At 41.6% G+C, this 13239-nt stretch overlaps 2 long non-coding RNA genes across 3 annotated transcripts; one reads left to right on the plus strand and one right to left on the minus strand.

Moving 5' to 3' along the window:
• Positions 1–418: 418 nt before the first annotated feature.
• On the minus strand, positions 419–9860 carry LOC147020210 (uncharacterized). Of its 2 annotated transcripts, XR_015062073.1 has the most exons (4): positions 9649–9860; positions 1552–1658; positions 1271–1421; positions 419–1106 (listed from the first exon to the last, which is right to left on the minus strand). It is a non-coding gene; the product is annotated as an uncharacterized LOC147020210 (long non-coding RNA). The 2 variants fall into 2 exon arrangements; XR_015062072.1 differs by having other exon boundaries at positions 419–1421.
• LOC147020211 (uncharacterized) lies at positions 7692–12664 on the plus strand. Its single transcript, XR_015062074.1, has 3 exons — positions 7692–7800; positions 11158–12293; positions 12564–12664. It is a non-coding gene; the product is annotated as an uncharacterized LOC147020211 (long non-coding RNA).
• The last annotated feature ends 575 nt before the right edge of the window (positions 12665–13239 follow it).

The raw sequence follows: 13239 nt of genomic DNA on the forward strand, positions 1-13239 counted from the left end.
CAAATACTTATTTTGGAGGGGAACCTTCCCGTAGATTCCCTTAGACCCCGATTTTTTTAATGTTGTGAACAAACTTTGGTACATCACGGGTGATGGAGGTTGTGGTTAAGTTTCATCAAAGCCATTTGTGTCGTTTCAGAGAAGAAGTTGCAAGTATTTGCGGAAGGACAGACGGATGATGTGCCTTCCCATAAGCTCTCTGTAACTACATTTCATGTAAGCTAAAAAAAAAAAGAAAAAGAGTTGGACAGATTGGGAATGAACGAAGAAGGATCTTTAGAATAGCTAAAAAGAGGTCAGCTTAACTGGGATAGAAAATAAATCGTTATAAATGCCCAAGACCAAGGACACTACACCTTTAGTGTAGACACTACACCACTACACCATGCCTTTAAGAAAATGGTGGAACCGAGTCATATGGTGCAGATTTTGCAAGGAAGAACTAGAAAGCTCGAGCTACTTCCTAACGGGATGTAAAAAAACTCATGTCAGAACAACTGTATGCCCAAAGGCACAACAAGGTATGTGTCGTAATCTACTGGCATATCCTCAAATAATTGAATATCTCAGTTCCAGAAAACTGATGGAAACATGAACCAAAAGCAATCATTGAAAACAAGGAAGTAATGCTCACATATGATCTGTTGATCCTATCGAGCATGAATAGACAACAAAGCATTGTGATTGAATGTAGTACTTTATACAAAATAATAAAATAAGGCATTGCTAATTGATGTATCAGTATCCAGCGATGTTGGCCTAAACAACACAGAAATCAAGAAAATGATCAAATACAAAGATCTCAGAAATGAAGTCAAAAGATCCTGGAAGCTGAAAAGTGCCAAAGTTGAACCAGTGATTATTGGAGCAACAGAAATTATGAAGAAGAACCTTATTGAGTTCTGAAAAAAACCATCCCTGGGAATACTACAAACTAACTGCAGTTGGATGCTGTCTGGAGCTTGGTGATGATCCTCAAAAGAGCCCTCTGAACAAAACTCTGAGAACAAGAAAACTTCACAGTTTGGTCCATGAACCATTAACTCTTACCAAAATGGATGTGGATAGTTTAAGACCTAGGAGAACTCTGTTCCATCTTCTGAAACCTGCATATGGAGAAAACAATCGACGACACATACACACATGGACGCTTCTTTTAGCAATGGATGCAAAAATATAGTATAATTTGTTTTGTGGCCCTGGAACCAAAATTTTTTTTCATGATTAATCATAAAATTATCATTTTTGAAATTGATTTTAAACTTACCACCTTATTAAGAAATAGATGCTCCAAGTTATATCAACATGACCTGCAAACGGCTTCGGTGGTAAAATCTTCAGCAGTACGACCTCACCATTTGAGGAATTGTTGTTGAACCAAGAGAACTTTCCACCACACATGCTGGTAGTTATAGTTTCTGCTGGAATTGAAACGAATGAGGTGGATGGATAAGGAGGGGGGGAGGGCATTGTGGGAGCAAAGCAGCTATTAAAAATGGCACCTAACAGGTGCTAATGAACATGAACATCATCTATTGAATTGAAACCAACCTGAAAAAGGTTCATTCGGATAGGTGTGCAGTTAACAATATGGACAGGACTGCTTGTGAGAGGTCTTCCTTTTCAGAAGGAACTCAAGATGCTCGACCGAGAAGCACCTGGACAAGGCAGATACAGACCAGTAAGCACAGAAACACTGTGATATTTTCCCACATAAGTCTACGTTCAATCTCCATGGGTCAGATAGGAATCTGGGAGCACAGTCGCAGTTGTAAGAAAAATTACTTTCAAACTGCTTTACTAGAACCGTAAAGTATCTCCAAGGGCAAGTTGTGTAAAGGGGGTTTGGGAGGGGGGAGAGGGGGCATTTAATCATGAGAGCTGTAAATGTGACACACATCCTGCCAAATGACACGTGAAAGGCAACCATTCTTGAAATGCTTGCAAAAAAACAAGTTTGAGTTGGATGTGGTTGGGTATGCAAATGAAGTTTAATATATTATTACCTTTTATTTTTAATTCAGGAAATTTCTTGATATGAGCAATGAGAGGTCATATATAACGGCCTATATTTCAACCTCAGTGTGAATTGCTGAAATACGGTGTGTGGTTGAAGTCCTATAGGAAATGAGACTTACTAATGCAGTTCATCTCTGACACCGAGGAAATTCTTAGCACCATCCTCGACCAAACTGACTTGATGGTATGAAAATACAAATTTTGAATTAACTAATCCTACTATGAATTTGCAATTTGTCACTGGCTCTTTTTTTTTTTTTGAAAACATTGTCGATGCTTGTGGAAGATCTAACACACAGAACGTATAACAAGGGGAGCAGGAGACAAGAGGGGCAGGAGAGGGAAGCACAAAACGTTGGGGAACAGACATTAGATCTGTGGAAGGGAGAAGGATGGGGCAGGGAACATGGGGTAAACAATATGGACACCACAGGGACTTTCAGGAAGGAAAGCAGGGAATATGAAGGAGGTAGGTTTGGGGTGGATTTACGGGGGTATAAAAGATCATGGTTTTGGATGGAGGAATGTGTGAGATGGTGGTGAACAGCTATTTTGAAGACCTGGAAGGAAGAGTGGGATTGAAGAGAGTGTGGGAGTTTGTTGCAGCGGTGGGGAAAAAAAGGACACCAATACAAATTGTTATTATGGACCCGAGTCATTAAAAAGCCACACACAGTGCCTTCAGAAAGTATTCACACCCCTCCACTTTTGTCACATTTTGTTGTGTTACAGCATGAATTTAAAATGGATAAAAAAATTGCCACTGATCTACACAAAATACTCCACAATGATGCAGTGAAAACAGGTTTTTAGAATTTTTTACAAATTAATTAAAAATGAAAAGCTGAAATATTTTGCGTCAATAAATATTCAACCCCCTGAGTCAATACTTTGTAGAAGCGCCTTTGGCAGCCATTACAGCTTCAAGTCTTCTTGAGTATGTCTGTATCAGCTTTTCACATCTTGATTTGGGAATTTTTCTCACATTCTTCCTTGTAGATTTGCTCAAGCTCTGTCAAGTTTAATGGGGAACGTTGGTGACCAGAAATCTTCAAGTCTTTCCACATTATCGATGGGATTCAAGTCTGGGCTTTGGCTGGGCCACTCAAGGACTTTCACGTTCTTCTTCTGCAGCCATTCCATTGTTGCTTTTGCTGTATGATTGGGGTCATTGTCCTGTTGGAACATAATTCTTCACCGCAATCTTCGGTCTTTGGCACTCTGAAGCAGGTTCTCCTCAAGGATTTGCCTGTATTTGGCTCCATTTATTGTTCCCTTGATCCTTACAAATCTCCCAGTCCCTGCCGCTGAAAATCATCCCCATAGCATGATGCTGCCACCACCACGCTTCACGGTAGGGATTGTGTCAGATGGGTAATGAGCTGTATTCGGTTTCCACCAGACATAGCGCTTTGCATTCAAGCCAAAGAGTTCAATTTCCTCTCGTCAGACCACAGCATATTTTGCCTCATTCTGTCAGAGTCTTTCACATGCCTTTTTGCATACTCCAGGCATGCTGTCATGTGCTTTTTTGTCAGGAGTGGCTTCTGTCTGGGCACTCTCCCACAAAGCCTAGATTTGTGAAGTGCTGCAGAGACTGTTGCCCTTTTGGCAGGTTCTCCCATCTCAGCGAACGACCGCTGTAGTTCTGTGACAGTGATCAATCGGTTCTTGGTCATTCTCGTTGACGAAGGTCCTTCTTGCCCAATTGCTTACTTTGGTCAGACGGCCAGCTCTAGGAAGAGTCTGAGTAGTTCCATATTCTTTCCATTTCCTAATGATGGAGCTACTGTATTGCTGGGAACTTTCAACACTCGAGAAATTATTTTATACCGTTCCCTAGATCTATCCTCACAATTCTATCTTGGATTTCTATGGACGGTTCCTTGGACTTCATGGGAGAGTTTCTGCACTGTGAACTGTATGACCTCATATAGAAAGGTGTGTTTCTTTCTAAATCATGTCCAATCAATTGAATTGGCCACAGATGGACTCCCATCAAGTTTTAGAGACATCTTAAGGATGATCAAATGAAATTGGATGCACCTGAGCTGAATTTGGAGCATCAGAGCAAACAAAAGGGTTGAATACTTATTGACTCAAGACATTTCAGCTTTTTATTTTAGTTAATTTGTAAAAATTCTAAAAACATGTTTTTACTTTGATATTATAGGGCATTTTGTGTAGATCGATGACAATTTTTTTTAACCCACTTTAAATTCAGGCTGTAACACAACAAAATGTGGCAAAACTTAAGGGACGTGATTACTTTCTGAAAGCACTGTATAGCAAACAAACAGTTTCAAATGGAATGCCTCGCCACCATTGGAGCAATGAAATTGCATCAGATGTGGCAATGAATGTGAATTCGTGCTTCCATCTTGCCAGCTCATTGACAGAAGATGCCATTTGCATTTTTACCATCTCCATCCCTACCCCGTTGGGAATCCTATGCGGGCCCAGGAAACTTGATCGTTAGGATAATACTCCAGTCAATTTAAGGTTTGACTTCGACAAAATTAGAACACTAACGTGGTTTGTACCATCTTACTCAGAAATTTCTCCTGAACAACATATCAAAAGTTGAGAAAAGTCTAAGTGGTGGAAGGTACCTAATTTGCATAAATCCAAAATGTCTGCCAAGAGCAACTCTTTTGACCAATATCTGCAGCCTTTACATCATAACTATTGAATGCAACATCGTAGAGAGTCGCAACTTGTCTCAATCATCAGATCAGGGCCAACAACTTTTGTATTTGGCACTTTGACCTCCAACCTCGAGGACAAGGTCATTGAAAAGGTCAAAAATCAAATGTGACTGTAGAAAGTCAAAACTGGTCTCAAAACAATCAAGAGATCAGGGCCAAAAACTTTTGTATTTGACACTTTGACCTTCAGCAAGGTAACAAATCAAATACTGATGTGGGCTGGCAAGACTAAAGAATTCACGGAATACTTGTTCAGCATTTGTGTTAGTTCTGACAGGACCATAAAAAAGAAGAGAACCAACATAAAATACAAAACATTACCTTTTTATGACTTAAATTTACAAAGCTTGCTTATAGTCATCAGGGAATACCGGCACATTTCCACGAAAACCACGGAATAATCAACATATATTTCTGTATGATTGATGAGTCGATTAAAATGGCTAGATTTTCCACAATCAAAGTTGACCTAATAACTATTCATGGAATGATTCGGTCTTAACATTACTCATTCAGTATTTCATTCTTCTAGCATGTCGTTAACAGACAAAAGGGATTAATTAGTGTGACTGATACCCTTTCACTCTCCACAAGCAGCTGAACAGTCCAGTCCAGTCCGTGTTTCTTGCAGGTGCACCTTCGAGTGTTAGTCTGTCTTGCATTCGCACCTGATTGCACTCAGCAGATCCTCTGGAGCCAGCGGTAAGTCCGTCATTCATGGCTCAAGGTGATTCCGCACATGACACCACCCCCACTCCTCTGGATCCAAATGGTTAGATGCCCCCATCCACTGCTGTACTTGATAATGTACCTGAGCACTGTGATAGGAGGCAGGCCCCTGCTTGTGGGGGCAGAATATGCACCTGTATCCAAGTAGAACTTGTTGCCACGTTCTCAGTAAAACGTCTGTGACGTAACGTATCCAGGCCCTCACCTGGATGGCCTGCATACAAACGAGCAACAGCCTTCTCCCCAACACAGATGATCTCCTCCTCAGATGCATCACTGCAAAATACTTTAACTTGTTCTTTGAAATGTGGATCACTGGTTAATTTCCAGACTGCTATGCCCTTCCCAATGACAAACATGCGATTTTATATCGCATCCAGTAAGTGAATGTATAAATGGCAACAAGTGACACATTTGTTGACCCAATGTATTTTGTCACCAATATATGTTCCATGTTTGCAGTGACTTTGTGTTCTTCTTCCCTTCAGACCTGAAGAACAGACCAGTCGAATTGGGATTCGCATGGACACAGAGCAAGACGAAGAGATCCGTATCTTCTCCTATGAGAGTAGTTGTAGATTTTGCAGCAGAGTCTACTGCTCTCTGTGCAATAAGTAAGTCGGCATCGCCTTCTGTGTGCATTGTCTCTCATCCATTTTCGGCCAACTTCTCACTCAGCATACGAATGAGTTTTTGCTTGTTACCAGTTTGTCGCAAAGTGTTATTTCTTCATTTTTAGTGGCTTGCTCCCAACAAAGTTCACTTGTGCTCCAACAGCACCTTTTCATCTTCATAGATGTGCAGTGTCTTTTGTAGATGGACCTGATTCGTGACCATAAAAAAACAGCGAAGGGGCTATTGTACTTACACTGAATGTAATATATGTAGCTGGTGCAGATATCATCAAATGTTGCATCTTTTCCCAAGGAAGGTATTGGAGAAACGAACCACGATCAAGAACATAGCACATTCCTTTTGATTCTGGCGTCGGCATTTCCGTCCCTCGATCGACAGTCCAAATTGAATCTGCAAGTACAGTACTGGCTTGTTGGCCTCTCGAATAAGTCCAGCTGAATCGGGAAGAGATGAAGGATAACCACACAGTTCATATTTGAGGATGCCGTTGATATTGCCTTTGATCCCAGCTGTGACCATGGTACATGGTAAGACACTGAAATAGCAGCTGGGGATCCACCTGGATGGTATCTCCACGGACTTTTACAAAATTCTTATGAGCCATTGTGACCACATGTTTTTTTTTTTTTCTTGAACGTGAATTCCGGAGCATCCACCCCCTCAATGGTTTTGTGTACGTGCTCTCCAAATTCCTTGTTTGTGTTGGCGTTCACAGTTGTATCAGCTGTCACGTCAGTTGCAATGTTTCTCGGACACTCATCGGGTACAAAGGGACTTCGTTGCTGAAAGAACCCAAGAATAGACATGTTGTCATTGTTGCCCCTTCTCTGTGTAGCCTTTGTTTCATCTTCTCATGCTGGTCGTTTGTCAAGTAGGTTGTTTCCATGAGGTCCTGCATCACAATGTTTACATCCTCACATGCTGGCATGGATAGCAGCCATCGTGTACGTTGAGATACTGCCATTCCCCGACCTCTTGTCAGTCCACCTGTCGTCTTCATGCTCCTCATCAATACCCGTTCTATTACCAGGTGTGATGATAGCCCAGCTCAATAGTGACGGGGGACCACGATGTGGAATAACATGATGCCCATTTCGAAATAAAGCAGACACATCTGGATCTGTCTGGAATTGAAGCATTTGCTGAAGGTAAATATGCATAGATTTGGAATCTAAATTGTGCCCAGCAATAGCAAAATCTGGCAACATTTCTTGGAGAGACTGTAGATGAAGACTGCAGTCACCTGTTCTTTCAGCTCAGAAAATAAGATAAATGCAACTCTCTAAAAAAATGACTGTGTACAAAACTGAACATCTACAGCAACTGTTTACCAGTGGTACACAGCAACTTTGTACTGGAGATTCATTTTGCAGCTATCTATTTCTCATGACATTCGCTCAACCTGATGAAATCAGGGATGTGATTGGCTGAATTATGTTGCCATGGCAACCATCTCAGTCACTTGGCTTGTGTCCGTGATATTTCAAAAAACGTTCCAAGATTTAGTTTTCATATTCCACAGAGCTATTGCTCATACCACCCAAAAGGTGTGGACCTAGAGTATCAGCTCCTTGTTTTATTTTATAGACCATCGGAGCTGGCAGAGAATACGATGGATGGTGTGCGATTGCTTTTCCCAGTGGAAGTTCGGGCAGGAATTTGCAATTTGACAAAGGTGGCGACACACAATGAACTCCTCTTTCAAAAGGTACGACTAGTTGTTTAATGTCCAACGGTGAATGCTTTCAGATGGGACCCTCGATTCAGGGCTGTCCTGCTCACTCCCCCTCCCCCCATCCCCTCATCCCACCCTCCCTTCCAAGCACTCATTGAGACAACGCTCTGCATGTGAAGCAATAGGATGACAGTTTACAGTTCAGCGGATATGTAACCCAGACCACACAGTTCAAATGTTAAATGTCCTATTGTTTGAGCCATCTTGTCAGCTCATGAAATGCAGTCTGGCTATTTTTTCTACATATATTCATGGAAGAGCTTGCTGGTGCAGTATATTACGTGTCAAACAGTGATATTTCGACATGAAATTAGCACATTTCTAGATCTTTAACAAAGACAGAAATGATCACAGAATATGGGACCCAAACATGTACGTACTGCTATTCACAGCATCATGATGCAAATGCTCACATATGAATATCTGGGTGCATATACCTCTTCCTAACCACAAAATGCTTGCATATGCGTTGTACCCTGCATGCAACGATGATGACACCATAAATACCTCAATTTCTGCTGACATGGATCAAATGATAGTCATGCATGCCAAGTCTCTGTTCCTCATGTATGGCGACATTGATTGCTACCATGCCAGCTGGCTACGTGTTGGCTTTGCATTGCAGCTAAAGCCTTCTGTGGCTCTGTGGGTCTGATCCAACCTGGATTTCTATAATTAGGATGTCCTCCTTTTGGGATTTGGTAATGACCAACTTTCCATTCAACCTCTTCTGTTCCTCTTCTGCCGCTCTTGGCTCCTCTGATGATTTTCTTGTCAAAGCTCATATCTCTGACTGTTTTTAAAGCTTGACTTCAATGCCACAGAATCTGGTTGGACTTATAGATCAATTAGCAGAGACTGCCATCTAACCTGTCACAAAAGGATGGGGTTGCCATCTCCAAAGCATCTGATATTGATTCTGCCTCTAAGTACTATCACAAATGCACCCTCTCTGTCTGATGCACCAATTTATTCTGTCCTGTCTATAGCTATCCAATCCTACTCTTGGTCCTTGCACTCTGAATCCTGTGGCGAGGCAGTTGCGGCCAAGCAGCGTGCTCTCTTAACCGGGAATGCTAACCAAACTGAGGATGACTTTCGTTTATTCTGCAAGGCTCTCACGGCAAGTGTGTGTCCATCCTTAGGCAAGCACAAAAAACCATAATCTCCCAAATGGTCTCCTTTCTCAAAGTATTGGTAGTGCCTATCCATATGCGTCTTTAGCCTGGTGTTGGCCTAACGGTTAAGGTGGCTGGCTTAAGATCTTAGGGTCTTGCATTTGAGCCACTGTCGTGCTGTTGAAATAACACCGAGGTTGGAAAAATGAGTACCAGCTTAATGGTAACAGAGGGTACTGCATCAGCGGCATAGCCATGCTTCCAGAAAACGATGCAACTAGCAGTCACAGGCTGTATGCGAAACAACATGTCTGTCTTTGGGGTATTCCCCTCCTTCATCTCACTCACCTCATTTGGCCTCACCTCTCCATGTCTCAATGCAGTATGTATCTTTAACACCCAAAAAGGTGGAGAAAGTTCTGTCCAGTCTTAACTCTTCAATGTGTCCATTGGCAAAAGGTGCTATACACACACACACACACACACACACACACACACTTATTATTATTCATTGTCAATGGTTCCAGATGACAGCAGAACACATGTTCTCCACCTCTACTCTGATGCTCTTGCTTTCCTTTGTCTACACTCTTCAGCCTGTCCTCTTATGACTGCCTCCAACATGCCTCGAACTTCAACACTACTTCTGTTCACAAGAAAGGTGAAAAAACATATCCTCTCAACTCCAGACCAATATACTTACTTCCAATTCAAGCAAAGTCATCGAATCCATCATTATTACTGATGTGAACTCTTAAATTAAACTGGTCTCTGACCGTCTGCTTCTCTCTCACCAATAGCTGAAGCCCTTAAATCTCAAATAAGAGGTCAGGACCATCTCCCCAAACATGTCTCAGATGTTCGACAGTCTGGTATACTGCTCTGTCCGTTAAGTTCACCAGCTGAGGCATACAAGGCCTCCTTCACACCTGTTTTTCTCTGATGCACTGGACTATCTTTATGGAACTATCTCCACCCCTCTCTTCTCATAGTGGAGGATGGAGTGCCCCTTGGATATCTTGGACCTGGCCTTTTTTTTCTCATCTGCAAAAACTACTCATATGATGCTTTTGAAAAACCTCTCTTCTTTTTTGCAGATGACTCCGTAGTTTGCGATACAGTACTCCATCCCCACTGTCAGGCTCTGCTGAAGTGGAATTGAGTAGATGTGGGTCTGACAAATGGAACATGTCTTTCGATCTTGGTGAATGTCACGGTCACATCCTGTTGCTACAAAAGGGTCACCAAACGAATCCACATATCTCTTCATACGGTCTATGATCACCTTGATCTCCCCCCACGCCCACACTTGCATTCTTTCATATCCCCATTAACCCTCCATAGCTGAACTCTCTTACTTGTAGGTTCCCATGTTTTCCTCCTCTCCTCTTCCTCTTTGTTCATTCCCTTGCTCGTTGTGTCTAATTATGGCCCCACTGTCAGTCCATTGCCATTTTGTCCTCTGTCCACTCACCCTTCCATGAGCCTATATTTTGTACACAAAACAGGCAAGTTTATTCAAACAAATAAATTACAACAAGCTGTGAAATTTGCATTCGACACGATTGCAAGCAAACTATATTATTATTTTTGAAGCTTTATTTATCCTAACAAAACGGGAATCAATAATGATTCATCAGCAAAAGCATTTGACCACTCGAGCATGACTCATTGAATGCTCAGGAGTAAAAGAGATGATTTCAAATTCAGCCTTTCCATATTTCATGAGCAATTTGCTGGTTAAAAAAAAAAAACCACAAAGAAGCAATAGCAAGATAAAACAACAATAAATGAAATTAAAACTTGAGATATAAGTTGTACACATATTATTATTTCATAAATAAAAACCGCAGACGAATCGATTTCAGATGCTTCAGTAGGCCACGCGTAGGTGCGATGCTGGTTTATTTATTGAGAAACATGAGCAATCATTAGGAGAATGTTTTATTTTGTAATCCGACACATTGAAATACAGAGAACGTTTGGAGACTGAATCAGGAAAACCTTCCAAATTGCCCCGATACATACTAATACAGAGACTTGCTTTTCATTCACACTCAGTCAAATGTTCCAAACTCTTGACAGAGCTTCCCTACTGACAAGACTTTGTGGTTTGTGCTGGGTGGTTTGCCGTGGCCTTCCCAGCATTCAGTCAGGGAAGCTATTTGGAATTTGTTCAGAGTATCGGCAATATGTCACATACTCTTCGCAGAAGACACCATGGTATATGTAACGTCCACAAACGACTGGTGCTGCTGGCAGACAGTTCCTCCATGTTGTTGTCCATCCGAGGGATGGTAGACGCATTGATGACGACCTGCACAGGAAACACCGTGATGACAGTTTCAACCTGTGTCGGGATTCAAACCCAGGCTAGACGGGTAAGAGGCGGTGAGTGTGTGTACCTCTCGGGCATCCTGCCATATCTTTCATTCACAGCACCAAGGGATAAATCAGTTTTCTTTTGTATTTCTTTGCTCTTCATTCCTTTGAACTTAGTTCGTCATAAAATCCGCTTTAATGGAATTTTTTTTCACTCTTGTTTCTCACTCCCTGAAAAATCGCCTCGATGTGACATTCATAAACAAGTGTGTTTTGATTGTTTATTCCCTCCGCTGACTTTTTCCAAGTGTATGACTTCTATTGGTTGTACTTATTTTTATACGGAGCGAAACATTATCATCTATCTATAATTCCAGCAGTGTGTGTGTGTGTGTGTGTGTGTGTGTGTGTGTGTGTGTGTGTGTGTGTGTGTGTGTGTGTGTGTGTGTGTGTGTGTGTGTGTGTGTGTGTGTGTGAGAGACCGCTGTTTCTCGACAACCTCTGGTCTGATCTAATTTAAACTTGCCAGGTATATTTCTGGGGCCCTGTGGATGTGCCTTTTCAAGGTTTGATATTAATCGGACAAGTGCTTCCCAAGTTATGGCCATTTATTTACCAACCAATGACAGGACACATTGCTGTGGCCATTTATTTACCAACCAATGACATGACACATTGCTGCGGCCATTTATTTACCAACCAATGACAGGACACATTGCTGCGGCCATTTATTTACCAACCAATGACAGGACACGTTGCTGCGTAGGCGTGGACGATGGGGAAGCGAACCTCAGCCGTGTTCGCCATTACTGGTTTTTTCTCTTCTCTTCTCTTCTCTTTGTGTTTTTCTTTGTGAAAAGGCAAAATACGTTGGCGCTAATTGAATATTTGGCCATTAAAACTAATAATTTATCAAAACGTTGGCAGATCCAGCAGCCTCCGCATTCTTGTCCTGGACGATGAAACAAAGAAGAAGCGCCGTGACCTCAGCAATGTTGTTTATGAAGAGGTGCCAAGGAGATAAAGGTGTGTACATGGAGACAATTTTTATTATTATTTATTTATTGAAGAAAAATTGTTCCGAAAATAATTTATCAAAAAAAGTGCACAACTTTGTTTTTGTTTCCAATTGTCAAAACGGTGTGGCCTTTGGAAGTGTTAAGGAATTCAGCTCTACTCAACATGCTTGCCAACGAAATGCATCTCGATTTGGTGGTATGCTTTGCAAACTTTTTTTAAACTATTTTAAACTAAAACAATTCAAACATGGAATACCTAATGACACTGTACTTTCAGGTCTCCTACAACTCCTACCCTGTCGCCTCACCATGGCATCGGATTGGCAATGGTCAATGGCAGCGAATGTCATGGCTGGCAAAGACAGGGAGGTAAACTTGATTTTAATTTGGATTTTAATTAACTCTGTGTGTAAGTATCAATGCAGTTGCTTCTTCAATGAAAGTGATAATTCGTGGAATGATGTGAACATTCTGTACGGGCATGCACCACTTCCGGATAGTGATGACTTACTGTATTATAATAATTTCTCGATTTCTTTTGCGCATTTATAGATAAACACAATGCCCCAATCCAGTCGTCGTTTACGAGAGCGAAGGAACGGCCTGTGTGGTTGTTGTTTCTAGCACGTGGTTTGAAAGTTTTTTATTTTTTTTTGGATGTACGGCCACACACGTATGGCCATGCACTTACGCCACACACGTACACTCATGCACGTATGGCCACGCACGTACGGCCACGCATGTACAGTCACGCACGTACGGCCACGCACGTACGGCCACACATGTACAGTCACGCACGTACGGCCACGCACGTATGGGCATGCGAGAGCGAAGGAACGGCCTGTGTAGTTGTTTCTGGCAAGCCTTTTTAAAGTATATATATATATATATATATATATATATATATATATATATATATATATATATATATATATATTTATTTATCATTTTTG

The sequence above is a fragment of the Eptatretus burgeri genome, chromosome 9 (assembly GCF_056783735.1).
Source record: "Eptatretus burgeri isolate ZD-2024b chromosome 9, Ebu_testis_v1, whole genome shotgun sequence".
NCBI classification, from domain to species: Eukaryota; Metazoa; Chordata; class Myxini; order Myxiniformes; family Myxinidae; genus Eptatretus; species Eptatretus burgeri.